The sequence below is a fragment of the Sebastes umbrosus genome, chromosome 10, assembly GCF_015220745.1.
Source record: "Sebastes umbrosus isolate fSebUmb1 chromosome 10, fSebUmb1.pri, whole genome shotgun sequence".
NCBI lineage: Eukaryota > Metazoa > Chordata > Actinopteri > Perciformes > Sebastidae > Sebastes > Sebastes umbrosus.
This window is the reverse complement of record NC_051278.1, coordinates 18,968,234-18,980,453: the sequence shown is the minus strand read 5'-3', so window position 1 is coordinate 18,980,453 and position 12,220 is coordinate 18,968,234. Positions and strand designations below refer to the sequence as shown.

Sequence of the window (12,220 nt, the reverse complement as noted above, 5' to 3'; positions counted from 1 at the left end):
GCTAATTTAAATCTGCAAAGTAACTTGGAACTAAAGTTATCAGAGTGGAGTAAAAAGTACAAGTTTTGCCTAAAAAATGTAGTGGAGTAGAAGTATGATGTAGCTTAAAATGGAAATAGTCACGTAAAGTACCTCAAAATTGTACTTAAGTACAGTACTTGAGTAAATGTACTTCAGTACATTCCACCACTGCAGATTACCATCAATTCATTATTGCTGTCTGTGACACCAAAATCCCCAATAACACACATCATGTTTTGTCATGCTATAATAGAGTTCACCACTTTTTATCTAACAAAATGTAGACCATAGTAAACAATGTATGATTATCTTGATTGGGGACCTAAATTAAAGTTTGATTTATAATATATTTTGTATAATCTGCTTAAATATATTGAGAATAAAATAAAGGATTGAGCTGTGAGAACAGATTGGTCTCTCAGTGGTTCCAAAAGCTGTCCTTGGCAGTTAGGAAGCGTATAGGCTAAAGAAAATTGTTTGAGCTCAGAGAAGAGGCCAATAAGAAGATAATTTCTCCACAGGGATCAATATAATAAAGTGTCTCATAATTATTACTCTGCAGACTTTGTGTGAAGTGATGAGGAGGGGGGTAGTTACAATGCAGATCTCTCACTCACATAAGAAAATGAGATTGTGGTGATATGAGTGGGATTCATCATCAGGGTGACTGAGTATGTGTTTTGAACTCAGTGTTTTGAGGACATCTTAGTATTGATCCACTGTTCCTTCACATTTAGAAGAGTCTGTTGAAGTGATTTGGTACCTGCTAAGGATGCCAAACCCGGGAAGACCAGCCTAATATCTCAGCTTGCCCTTGTGTCACTCTGACCTGGACAAGCAACTAGATAATGGATAGAAAATGGATAATTGATCATGTTTATATCAAACAGATCTGTCAAAAGATACTCAGGTTCTGCTGCAGGGAACATTATTCACCCAGAGTAAATATGCTTTTATTTTCTGTCCTGCTTCACGCGAGTTTATACAGACATTGAAACGTTGAATCATCGTCTATCATGTTGCAAATTTCATGACCGGGTGGAATCCATTAATATACCTGCAAGGGCTATAAAAAAACTGAACACCATGTTTACATAACTGTACTTATCTTGTCCTTAATAATGCCCGCTTGAGGGCCATTTTCAAGGCCTTTCAATGAAAATAATGAAAGTTAATCATGTAGAACAGCACAGTGTAGCAACAATCTGCTGTGTGTTCAACACTAAGCAAAGAATAAGACTGGAGTTATGCTCACTTTTCAGTGGAATTAACTGCTGGATGCTGAGAAGTTTCTCTCATAATATAGTGTAATGATAAGATAAGATAAAAAATAAGATGAACCTTTATTAATCCCCGGGGGGAAATTCAGGTGTCAAAGCAGCAAAGCGCAGATACAGAGGTACAGGTGTACAAAAAGATTATAAAACAATGAATAGAAATACAGAATAGACATAGTGAATGAACATAGTGAATATACATAGTGAATGAACATAGTGAATGAACATAGTGAATGGACATAGTGAATGAACATAGTGAATGGACATAGTGAATGGACATAGCGTGTACCGTCTGTCAATAAAATAATTACAATAAATAGATATAATATGTGCAGTCTATAAAATGGTATATGGGATGTAGTGTAAAGTAAGTTTAAAGTTTAAAGTGCAGCAGTGGTTAGGAGAGGTGGTTGCAGGTAGTGCAGATAGATGCAGATAGTCCAGATAGTGCGTGTTTTAAGTTTAAGGTAGTCAAGATAGTCCAGATAGTGCAGTTTGCATGTGATGAGTATTGTCACCTACTGTCTCTTTTTAATTGTTCAGTACAACATAAACATCTTTCCCGGGTCAGTTTGTCAGGAGGAATAAACATCACTGACCTCACAAGTCAGAGAGCCACATGTCAAAATCCAATAAACTGTACCCACCCCGCCTCAGTATTATTTACAGCTTGTGTGATTTGGTGCAACCTTGGCTTACACATCATCAAGTGAATGTATTCTTAGTGAACATATTTATCTGACTGAACAAATTCTGAATATGAAAATAATAATATAGCCATGAGAACCAAACATATGCAGCAAATTGTTTTATATGTATGTATGAAATGGTAACTGACATATTGCAGTTTGAAACTCTGGTATTTTGTCTGATGGTGGTGCTATTCAGCATGACCACATGATCGCACTGAATAGGGTCTCACATATATCTGAGTCCAGCCCAAACACCATACGCAGTATATGAGAAATTTGTTGGAATTAAGTTGTTATTATTTCCTTATTTACACCCGTGCTTTTCCTGCTGTGACATGTCAAAATACCTTCTGTGATAAAGGTATTGTAGATTGACAGGGGAAAAAGGGATGAAAAAAATCATATTTATCATATTCCAAAAATAAGATGTGGAGTATTTTTTGTAATCTTTTTTAATTTTGTTCATAAATTGGGGTTTATTGTCAGTTCCTTCAGTTTTAAATCGTGCATGGTATCCCGGTTGTCCACTAGATGTCTCTTCATCTCTACCTCTGAGTACACACTATGTGTAAGATGAGCATCACATGATACTTTACCTCTATGTGTCTTTTTGTCTCTATTGTCTAAATGATGCTTCACCTTTCTCAGGTTTTTATGCTAAAATATGACTTTTTTTCTCCACATACATCTCGAGTAGTCACTCCTGGAAGTCACTGTAAACTATCTTTTCTTTCCAGACCCCTTGCCCCTGGGATGCTGCCATGACAACGGCGCTGTTTGTCATACTAATAGTGTCAAATTGCCAAATACACTGAAGAACGATGATCCCCCTCTGATAGACTGAAACTTCTGCCTTTTTTAGACTGCTCGACATGTAAAACATTTGCACGTAGGATATCTATATGTGCCTGTGGTGACAACATGGTAATTAATTAGCATATATTTTGGCTGCTCTAAATGAATACTGTTCCACCGACTAATTAACTACCTACAGTAAATGAGTCACACCGAGCTGCAAAACTACCCCACAGCTGCCTTTAGGTGGCAGCATCCTCCCAACTGATGCAAAATGCTTAGTTTCAAACACATTGATAGTTTTTGGTCATGCATCTGTTTACTCTCATAAGGGTTTGTTTTATGCCTGCAATCAACCCTAGGCCATCAGCAGGACCATCTGTGATTTGTTGCTCTGTGGTCATTGACCCATCTGTGACTCTGTCTATCTGTCTGCCTGATGAGGTTAATGGTGATTGACCTCATGAAAGGAGTCGACTGAGAGTCTTGTGTCGGACATTGAATTGTACAAAACCCTCAGTACCCCTAGCCAACATTAGTAACTGTTATGCCACAGACTGAAAGAGCTCTTGTAGTTTTTGTCTTGTGTCTTTCATTGCTAAATCTGCAGTCATGTGGCTGCTTACGAAAGATTTAATGAAGTTGATCACTTTTTTTCTGAATGGACTCAGCAGTAAATGTGAATGACAAATCAACTGCCTTTGTGGTAGTGATGCATTAGCTGTTTCCTGATGATAAAACGGTTAGACTCAGTGTTGCCATGGCCAGAAGGAACATTTTTCGCCCTGTCTTACGTAATCTTCATCAAGTCTTTTTACTTCCATTTTTCATGCAGAATCACCAGCCCTATGCTAAAAAAATAAGACTTTACCTAAACCTGCAGCGTGTGGAGCTTAACTGTCGTTGTTTTCGACACTAATCTGTTGGAGATATGACAGTGAGGCACATGTGTTGGCTTGGTAACCAATCTAGTATCCAGTGGCAACAGAGGTCTATTGAATGCTGGGTGGCTCTGCATTGGCTGGTGTGCCCACCACTCTCCTGTGTCACCAAGTCACAGAGGCACATCCATATAGCAGCTCTGAGTAATAGTAGGGTTGTGTAATATCCAGCTCAGGAGTCAATGTGTGTGTATGTGTGATTGGGGAGGGGTCATCCAGGCACTGATATTACAAATGCTCTTTGTGTTCAAACAACTTAATGTAGGCCCACTGACCTGCAGGTGGTAGCAGTCACTTTATCCATCTCTCTGTCAGATGCATACAAATACAAACACACACAGTTTAAGTCCTTAACATTCCTCCTTTACATTATATTCTCTCATGAAAACACACATATCTCAGGATTGTCTCCGTTCTTTCTATCCACATCTGAAGGCATCCACTGGGGCAGAGGCAGACACAACAGGATAAGCGTCTTTGTCTCAGACTCCTGTCTGTCAGAGACACCCCCCCTCCCAGCCTCTCCTCTATTTGGGCGGCTGTTACAGAGAGGGCAGATGGCTCATTACCATAAATAGGACAGAAAGAGAGAGAGAGAGAGAGTGAGTGAGTGAGGGGGCCGTGCACACCGACCAACAGGACCACGCCGCCCAAAACCAAGGAAATGGGAGGCCGTTGCTAGGAGAGAGGAAAGACAGCTTTATGGCAACACAAAGCTGATTCCCCCATCCGACCTCATCTCGCTCCCGCCCCCTCGTTCCCCTGCTCTGGGGACCGAGCCTTGAATCTGCTGGTCGGGGGACAGATGGTCGATGGGCCCCATCGTCTCTACAGCTGGACACAGGCTACACCGACACAGTCGGACCTGGCAGGATTGAATCACACCTTATTCCGTCCAACCTATGAGAAGCGGGAGCAGAAAGTGCTGAAGCCCAGGCCATCAGCTAAGAATAGATCCACACTTGTTGCCCAGCAGGAAATATGTGGCTGCACAACAGATGATAATATGTTAAGAGTTTGTCTTCGTCGTAGTAGTGTAATGCTCTCTCTGGGATGAGAATCATTCACTGAGGATAATCACAGGTTGTCTCTTGCTGCTATTGGTCATTCCTTGTATAGGGAAGTTCTACAATGATGCACCCACCCACACAGACACACACACACACACAAAAAACCTCAACATGACTCTGACGTAAATAGAGTAGGGTTTTTTTCAGCCACACCTCTGCTATTTTTAATCTCTCTTGTTTTTGCTAGTCTGAGCATCCCCATTTGAGTCATTGCCCTTGTTTTTAATGATGTTTGTTAAATGTATCCATCCATATGCAAAATTTAAAAAATAGGGGAGAGCGGGGTGAGGTGAGGCAACGTATATCAGTCAAGACACCACCTCTGAAACAATAGCACATCTGTTCTCGCTAGACCTCTGGTTGAAAGGGCACGAGCGGCCAACTGTCTCGCAGACAGGAAGGAGGAGAAATCAATTGAGAAAACAAGAGAGTGTAATCTAAAAGTTGGATATAAATACTTCAGTTGTGATAATTATTGAATGGTTATTTTGTCATAGTTTGATTTGAGATTACACACACAAATCTGCTTTAATTTCTTGTCATTTGCCATGATAATTAATGGCAGTTGATTAGGTTCGGGACATTTTGCATATTGTCTTTGGGGAATTGGGGCGATGTATGTGTTGGGAGGGAGGGAAGAGGGATAAAAGGACAACTAACCAGAACGAGCAAAAGAAAGCGTGGCAGCAGCATGACAAGTAAGCAGAATATAGAGGCGGTCCTGCATCACCTAGCCATCCGCCCTGGTTGCATAGGAACACGAGGGCCATGCCTACCCTGCAGACACACTCCTTTCCTCTCTCCTCTGCCACGCTTCATTACCCAGAAGCTCAGCCAGGCACAGAGAGGCACTGCACCACTTTCTCCACACTATACAGCCGTGTGCCCGCTCACAGCCTGGCAGCCGGGCTCCCTGTAGACCCGGGCAGGGTATACGCTGCCCCTCAGGCATCGGGTCACACTCACTTTATATGCATAGTGCAGAGACAACATTGGGAGGTCTGCACTGGTAAGCAGTGGTTCCCAACCCTTTCTTGTACCGCCACAGTCCTGTTGAATGAACTCACGTACCGCTTCATTGACACCACCTGTCATGTTCCAAAGGAGTTCATTTGAATTAATTTTTGAACTGCATATTATTTAACTTACAATTTCTCTAAAAGTGTAAATAATAGTGGATGTTACAATACGTTTTTCATACATTTGAACTGTCAGTGTTTAGGTCAGTTTGGTTAAGTGTGCATTCGTACTACCAGTTATGTTTCCCTTTATCCTTTATCCGTTACTTTTAGCTAACTAATTCAAACATTTATCTGTTACTTTTATGTATTCCAGCCATTTATCCTCACTTTTAGCCAGCTATTTATCCATTAATTTTGGCCAGTTCAATTCAATAAAAAACAACCCAAATCATAACCCATGCCAGAAACCTGTGTAAAACCATACAATTCTTACATGCGCCATAGAAAACACATCATAAGCATACAGAGCTTCATATCAGCATCAAATAACCATGATAAAATGTTAGATAAATAAGCTTTCACAATCCACAAAAAGTGCAGTCTGACAACCAAATACACAGATTCCCTTGTCAATGTCAATAATGATGATGATGATGTCAGGGTAAGTATATAGGTCCTCCCTTATCCCTAACAACGACTGAATACAACTCATGTCAATCAAATATTTCTCACATTAAATGAGTCAATAATATGAGTGAGTGGACACAATGAAGTTTACTGAATTTTGTATCTGTGTTTTTGACCATAAAACGACTACGACGACGGTAATGTTGTTTTCACAATATTTTCCAAAACGAATTCATGAGTGCACATTTTTTTAATCTGGGTATGATCATTTTAAACTATAGATAACAATTCATGTTATTGCTTATCTGTGTATGATATTACAAAGCAGCAGGCAGATCGATTATTGTAGTGTATATACATGAGAAAGCACAACTTTCTTCACACTGCTTGAAAAACATTAGCAACCCCTCATACGTGTCATAGCCCACTACGGAGCTGGTAGTGCCAGACAACACTGCCGGACACAAGACCACTATTGTCCCCCAAGATAAAGTGCGCTTGTGACCAAGACGAGGCGGGGCGGTCCAGATGCTGTGAAAAGATAAGGGAGTGTCAAAGAACAAAGCTGTTGCTGTTGAGTTGTTGTTTACAGTGAAGTCATCAGTCCAATGTTACTACTGGCGTCACGACTCCAGGTCGCTGGTTTTAAACTCTGCAGGTAGCTCTATATATGTCGGGGTGGGTTGTCTTTCCTGTATCCTCCTCCTCCTGCTTCACATTTAATTGACTACAAGTGTTCATTTGCCTGCAAGGAGCAGTCGTTAAGGTTGAATAACAAAATTTAGCTCGGCAATAGAACAGCCAGGGATCAATGGGTTAATTCAATTGCCTCTGCATGTGGTGTATTGTATAGCAGGGCTGTTTGGAAGCCTTTATAAGGGAGTCATGCCGTTTTAGTGTGCTTAAAAGTGCAAAGAGATAGCATGGATATTGGTCAATAAAGAGAGAAAAGAACAGCACTGAAGCCAACGCGTAAAAAAGACCAAAGTTCAGTGCAAATATAGTCAAGGTAAATACAGGGATGTCTTTCCTTTACTTGTCACAGTCACGTTTGGGAACGTGTTGTCATTGTGTACAGGCTAATGACTTACAAATTACTGAGTGTCTGCTTAAAAGACTGAAGTCATTCAACTACTTTACTGACAATGTGACTGACTATTTTTGCAACCATCGGCACAGCCAAATCCCATTCATAATGACTCTTTATATTGTGTGGTGTTTTTAGCTTTATCTAACCTTTTTAGAGATGAACCATGTGAGCATCATTCTTTTATGCCAGATTACTGCAGATATACATTGTAGGTAATCCTATTACTCCCCGGCCCATTTATATTTAGCAAGTTTTGTGGGTGTGGTGGAGGCGTTCAGCCAGAGTGTCCCTCTCAGACGTAGAAAGGGTTTCACACTAATTATGCAAATAAATTGCTGGGTCACATCTTGCTAGGGGGACGAGCATTTCTAGCTACGCCCCTGCTTTAACCCTTTGAAATGATTAAAAGCAGTGCTTCTGGTAATGTCTTTGTTGCTGAGTGAATGGTAGTCTTGTCTTCATTTCAAGTACTTGTTTACCTCTTTGTTTACTGAGCACTGATTACTAAAATGAACATGTCAAAAAAATCCCTTTAATAGACAGTCCTGTCTCATTAATCAGTTCTTTTTCATTAGTCAAATTGAACTTAACTGTCCTTAGTTCATGCTGGCAAGCTTAATCCTCCACTGGAACATATTGACACTTGGGCCTGTTTATACAAGCGTTTGCCCAGTCTAACCTGAACAAATATATACTGAATCAATAAAGAATTACAGGATATTTGTTTGACTGTTGAATGGATCATTCCTCTGCCCTACATGTTGAGCATTTTATTGCTTGTGCATTAAAGGAGGCACTTATCAGCTGGCAGATAACAGACAATCAGCACACTGCTGACACAATTCATAAGGCCCCGGTTAGCAGAAAGGATTGTCAAACAAAGGCTTCTGTGGGCAAACACGCTCTTCAGTTGAGGATAACTGCAGGCAAAAGCTGGGAGAACCTCCAGGGAAAACAAACCTGGAGAACAAAGAAAGTGTTGCATTTGAAACAACTTGACCACGCCTGGTTGCTCTGCTGACAGTTAGAGGGCGCGTATAAGTAACATTAACACTATTTCAACTGCAAAGACATGAATGTATAGCCTTTAGGAATACTTAAAGATAAAAATAGGATGCTTGTTTTTGTGCTCTCTCTTCAAACAACAGTGGTTTGCTGCTTCCAGAGCAATTAAGTGCATGTCCTTACACAGCTCGTGGCCTCTGGCAGCTTCACACACAGACGAGGTTGCCTTCTTATCCTGGAGAGAATGCAAATACTACCTGTTTAACCAGTAACCCCACTGACTATTCTTATCTAGGAAAATGCAATGCCATGGAGCCTTAGTGCACGTGTGTGCACATGAGTATGCGTGTCGGCACTCTTTAATCTACGTCACAATTCTCTCGATGACTCTTCCACTTCGCATTTCAAAGGAGGTTCAAACTAATTAGCTCAGGGTGCCGATTGTCTGTTGGACTCAGTCCCATAACAACTGCAGGTGATTGTTCCAACATGTAAAACCAGGACAACGACTTTATATAGTACACTCTATGATGTATTCACCTGTCCAAGCTGCATAAAGTGAGAAAATAAGGGATGAAGTATGGCAAATTGTGCATACTGGTACACATTTTGGGTAACATCATAGTCCCAGAATGCCCTTTTCTTGCCATAACAGAATTTATTGTTTTAAATGTGTGTGAGAGAGCAAGCAGGAGAAAGAAAGAGGTAGAGAGATACCTGGCGTGTTTCTAACAAATATGCAAAATGTATTATCCCTTGTATGTGTGTGTGAAAAGGAGAGATTATTTTGAATCTGCAATACAGCAGGGCAATCTTGTTCATTGTTTTAACAGAGAGTTTCTTCTGGAATGTGATTTATCTTTACAGTTTTCACCTCTTTACTGGCTGTGTACCAAAGTGTCAACATCTGTGTTCCCACTCCAGAAACCAAAGCGAGGTGTAATGAGAAAAAAAAGAAAAGAAAGAAAAACAGAGAGAGAACAACAAAGGCATGAGAGGATGGATTGAATGAAGAGCAGCATACAAACAGGGGTTGTCACTAATAGAGAGTTTTATGAGCTCCAGACCTGCTGAAATGGAGTGCCGTGCGTGTGCAGCAGCTCTTATCGGCTCGCTGGCAGCGAGGGGAGGGTGAGAGCTTCCACACTTGCGCTCCGTAAAAATGGTCTGATTCATTTTCCGCATGAGAGGGTCTCACTGGGGCGGCATCAGACCAGCCAGTCCACACAGATTTATGGACCATTAAAGCAGCAGGCCTCCTGACCGCTGTACCACCGTAGGCTTGCTGCTAAGACACACACTGCACCCTCATTCATGCTCGGCCACTACTCTCCATCACAGGCTGGCTCCCTCATTGTTCATCCCCTCATCAGTACCACTTTTACTGCCTTACATGAACTCCTCTCATAGTCTGTAATCCTACTATTCTCCCCCCTCACTCCTTTTCATAGAAAGTGAGCTGTTTACTGTAATCATCCTCCCCCCATTGTTAAGTTAATACAGTTCTCACTTTGTTATCTTTTCATGTCACAAAAAGGATCATTCCTAAAGTCCCTCATCAGCACCCTGGGCAGACAACATGTTATATGGTCCGGGAAATGCGCCAGCACCGTTATGAACATCTCTGATGGTGGTCAGTGGGGCATGTTGTTTTAGCCTAACAGCTTTTACAATCAGATTAGCACCACTGCAGGCACACAGACTAATGGGTCTGTCTTTTTCAAGGCATCCTCAATCAACTGTTTCCCTGTGTGATTAATGCACCTTGCTCTCCTCTCTCTCTCTCATTTGCTAGCTTCGCAACTTCATCATCCCTAGGAGTGATACTGGGAGGGAAAAAATGGGGCAGAGTCTACGCAGCTTGCTGGCCCTAAGAATAGCTCAGTGTGCAAGAAAATGATGCCACAGCAACCTGAGCAAAGGCTCGAAAAAACATGAATGAATGAATGGTATCCAGAGTGCTTTGCCACCAGTGATATCACTTCACACACTTCATTTGTTGGACAAATTAATATTACCACATTTATTGCATAAAATATGCAATGCAGGCCTATACCGGAACAAACTGACACAGGATAAAGTGGCAGCCTGTTAATGATAAGTACCAACAAAAAATACTTTCCAGAGTATATCACTCAGGTATTCACTGTGACGCGAAGCCACTCATTGCGCCACTGCAAAAGCCTGTTTGTCCAGTTGGAAGAAGGGGAAAAACAAGGGTGTGCATCCACACCAGGTGCAAAACAGCACTGCTGCTGCATGGCCGGCATCAGGGTTTAGACACAGTAAAAGCAAACAAGAGAGGCTATTAGATCAGTCCACAGGGAGCTACTCATGTACGCTTATGAAATGGAGTGGCTGAGATGAGTAAGGTATCACCATTATGTGAAAGTTACAGTTTGGTGTGAAGTTAAGTTGGCCAGTAAATCTGCACTCAACACAAAACTGACCTGCTGGCTTGACAGTTATGTGCAATTTAGATTTCCCCACACATGCACAGTTTTTATCTACAACTGGGAAAAAAAGTAGGCTACATAATTGTGCTTTTTCTTTTTATTCCCATTTCTTTTTCTTTGTCTAAATGCTCAGGCATCACCCAGCATGTGTCTGTTGTGTGTGTATATACAGGTCACGTTAGCTCCTTGTATTTACTCTGGGAGGGGCCCTGTTTGAGGGTCCACTATCGTCATGAGGCTGGGTGTGGTGACACATCTCTTCTCTCCGCCCCCGAGGTGTTTGTGTAGCCTAAATAACGCGTGAGCGCTCGTGTGGTGGGAACCCTGATCACACACACTTTTATTCATTTTATAATTAACCCTTAGACCCCCCTAGTTCCTCTAGAACTCCCATGAAGGCTACGCTTCATTTTTACAACTTGGTAAACACATTGGTGTCACTTTTCTGAGAAGTTGCTCCATTGTTCTGTACAGATGACAGAACAGGAAGACGTTGCTCAGATGGATGTATGATAACAATGAGGCAATGTGACAAAAGGGACCACCGTAGCACAACATTTTGATCAAGTGAATTTCTAATAGATACATTTTAGATCCAGTGGAGCTCCGTCGTCTATTTCAGTGATCACAACACACTGAATACAATGTATAAAATATCTATAAATAAGGAAATGGTACTTCAATGTAGCTTGTAGCTGTAACCATATTTTAACAAGAGTGGTAAAGAAACCTATACATACCTATATATATATATATATACAGTATATACCTACACTGTAAACAATTGCTGTTAATTTACAGTAGAATTTCAACAGTATTAACCTGTTATTGCTAAAAACAGTGCTTTACTGTTAATACAAAAGAAAACTTGTTAAATTACGCTCATAGGCCGTTTTTTAACTGAACTATAATGCATTCTTAAAAAACATCACTTAAATAATGTTTATTAAAATGTATGTAAAAATACAACCTAAATAGTGCATTAAAACAAATCAGTAAGATAATGTAAAAGAAAGGTGAAAAACAGCTATATAATGTATCTTTAAACAATAAATTAACTGTAAAATACTGTGAAATTAATAAAAAAAACAGTATTTTTCATTAACAGTACACAGCTGTAAATTTCAGCGACAGTATAATAATGTTAATTTTACAGTAACATAAAGGCAACCCTGCTGCCAGGTCTTTACTGTTATTTTACTGGGAAATTCTTAACAGTGTATATATACCTATACTATTTCCCTATTTATCATTCATTAAATGCCTTTAAACCCCACAATAAAA

General features: G+C 40.6%; 1 long non-coding RNA gene across 1 annotated transcript; it reads right to left on the bottom strand.

Annotated features, from left to right (window-relative positions):
- Positions 1-8,205: 8,205 nt before the first annotated feature.
- Positions 8,206-8,826, bottom strand: LOC119495741. Its single transcript, XR_005208553.1, has 2 exons — positions 8,664-8,826; positions 8,206-8,435 (listed from the first exon to the last, which is right to left on the bottom strand). It is a non-coding gene; the product is annotated as an uncharacterized LOC119495741 (long non-coding RNA).
- Between the last annotated feature and the right edge of the window lie 3,394 nt (positions 8,827-12,220).